Below are 3,135 nucleotides of genomic sequence, written 5' to 3' on the forward strand. Positions count from 1 at the left end.
TTTGGTTTAGGTTGTGCACGAGCTCATGTACTGTGGCTTATTCATTGAAAATATAGCTAAGATAAAGCAGTAATTTAGCACCGAGGACCCCAATGTTTGTGTGCCAGAAGCCATATTTGGATAATACAGTATAGCACCATAGATCAGGAAACAAAGCCTTCACTGCAGCCAGAGGTTTCTGGTCTGAGGACTGCAGAGGCATAGCTAGAAAGGGAAGGTGGTAATGAAATATGTGGAATCTGTCCATCAGCAGGGAACTGTATGAAAACAAACTAGAATGGGAACAAATTTAGTATGGTGGGAGAAGTCATCAAAAGGAAGATTGAGTTTGAAAATAAGTCTGGAAAAAAAATCCATTAATGTATCCCTATAGGAATAGGGTTATCAGATACCCAGCAAAGGCAGGACTAACTTCTTTTTGTCCTCTGTCCAGCAGATGTAGACTTGAAATAAAATATTGCCCTGCATTTTGAGTATCTTTTGGAGGTGGGGAGTTAGGCTGTTTTTGCAATAATCATCATTTTGTTCTATATGTTGTTCTATATATTGACTTCTATATATTGTAACCTTCTTTCCCTTCTCGGCTGACAGTCTTGAAATCTGAGTTTATGTTGCTATATTTATTTCCCAATTCCAGCAGTCAGCTTCAATCTAACCCAGGGGTGTCAAACTGCCAGCCTGCAGACTGGATGCCTCATAGCAAAACTGCACCCATCCCATTGCCGGCAATGGCAAAAAAGTCGTGATACATTGCGACACATCACGTGATGTTGGAAGTTTGACACCCCTGATCTAGCCCCTTCAAATCTATGATCACTGTAGTTTGTGGATCGCATGACTTGTCCTACATTTCTATGGTGAAAAAGCAAATATTATCTCTATATTACCTTAGCATAGCATATGTTCTTGAAAATAAAGATATTTTTGGAAATATATTGCAACTGAAAAACCATATTTCATATACTTCACTCCCTTCCCGAGCCAGACTGCCATACTACCGTAAGGAGGATGGGCGGGGTAGACCTGATCCCCCTCTGCCATTTCGGAGCTAGAGGGGAGTGATGGCAAAAGGCTCTGCTGCCGCTGTGGGGCTTTCTTCATGCTCCATCCCACAGATCACCTGCCTGGCGACAACCTCTACCTTCACCAATTCTCCTGTGGCTTGCGCTGTCACTGGTGCCTGCCTCCGCCAGCCCTCCGTCACTGCCACTGGAGAGAACGGAGAATGGGGAGGAGAATGGCTCTGTGCAGCAATGCAGAACAGAGAAGAACACTTGCTTGCCGCCCTGCATCGCCCCGCATCTCCCTTCTCCATTCTCGAAATGGCAGCCGTTTCCTGCTGCTTCTCCTCCTGGCGCTGCTATAGAGCTTGGCGCACCATCGCCCAGCTCCTCCCTCTTCCTGAAAGCAAAAAAAATTCTTCACTAACCTGCTTTCCAGTTCTGGTGCGTTTCTCTCCTGCTGCAGGGAAACATGAGACTAAAGTTCAGTCAGACCTTCCAACTTCACAGCTGCCTCATTGTGGCAGCCAGGTGGGACAGAGTGGACAGGGTCCTAATTAGGGCTTATTTTCGGAGCAGGGCTTATATTAGGCCCATTCTCACAAATCAGGGTAGGTCTTTTTTGGGGAGTGGGGTTTATTTTTGGGGAAACATGGTAGGAGGTGTGCAAGTGACAGGAGGCATGGCAGAAGCACCGTGTGGCTTGGGGTGACCGCGAGAGAATGAGTGAAAGAGGGCTGTATTGCAGCACATGTTTTGTCAGTTGCTCCATCCTCTATAGAACTCTTTACTTGAATTATTACAATCCAAGCTCTGCAAACATCTATTATAATCCATATATGCTATTGGAAGTATTTCATGTAACTTCTAAGGCAGGGGTCCCTGACCCCTGGGCTATGGCCCATTACTGGGAAGTGGCCCATTCGGAACCAGGCTGTGCAAGTGGCAACTGAGTGTGCGTGTGCAGCTCCATTTGTGTGAGTGGTGGGTGCATGCGCCAGCTGCTTGTGCAAATGAAGTTGCATGTACTGATGCGTGTACTTACCACTCACACAAAACCATGTTATCTCTTACTCCCCCCTCCCCCGCAGTCTGCCAAGCTGGAATGATTCGGGACTGCTGTTCTAAGGTTTTCCACATTGGAAGACAATGCAATAGATTTTCTTAAGACACATTGCATTCAGCATATTAGAAATGTGTTTCTTTAAAAAAAATGCAACCAGTATTTTACATTTTCAGAATATTTATCAGACTGTGCCTCCCATATTACATTACTATTTTAAAACTCTTCACAAAAGTACTACATTTGACAATATTGTAATGCATTGGAATAATTCCAATAGTCCAAAGGGTAGTTTATTTCACTTATCAGTACAAAGAAGGAAAAGGGGAAATAGTAATCAAACATGTAGATTTTTCAATGAAGAATTCCTACATGAAATTATAGGGCTGTAAAAACGTCCTACAAATACATTTTCGGCCTGTATAAAGTTGGTTCCAGTTCAAATAGGAGATTCTGAGATGCTATACTTTCTACATAGGACATTCTTGCTATCATTCAGTACATTGCATAATTTATCATCTGATTAAAGCATCTGGAAAGTTTGTATCCCAAAAGGACAGTAATGAGGATTTGGTTGCCCAAACATTAAATACATTTTGTCTGACAGTTACAGGGAACGGAAGGTGTTATTTTGATCCAAGAAATAACATGTCTATTTCTCATGTGAAGGTCTTTTTTAAAAAATACAAAAACAAATATGTGGGTAAAATATTTACAAATCTAGCTGTAGCAAATTGTCTACAGCAGGATCCCCAGTGCTTGAGGACCATTGCATCTTCTGTTGCATCGACTGTTATTAAAACAATACAGACCTGTCCTCTTGTAATTTTGACATAGTACAGGTAGTCCTCAACTTACAACGGGACTGAAAAATGTGACTTCTGACCATTTTTTATACTTATGGCCACTGCAGCATCCCCATGATCATATGATCAAAATTCAGACACTTGACAGCTGACTCATTTATGTGGTTGCAGTGTCCTGGGGCCACATTTTGCAGAGTTCTGAAAGCAAAGTCAGTGGGGAAGCCAGATTCACTTAACAACCATGTTACTAACTTAACAACTGCAG

This window comes from Crotalus tigris, unplaced genomic scaffold (assembly GCF_016545835.1).
Source record: "Crotalus tigris isolate CLP2741 ecotype Arizona unplaced genomic scaffold, ASM1654583v1 scf7180000024384.25900115:4084858, whole genome shotgun sequence".
Taxonomy (NCBI): domain Eukaryota; kingdom Metazoa; phylum Chordata; class Lepidosauria; order Squamata; family Viperidae; genus Crotalus; species Crotalus tigris.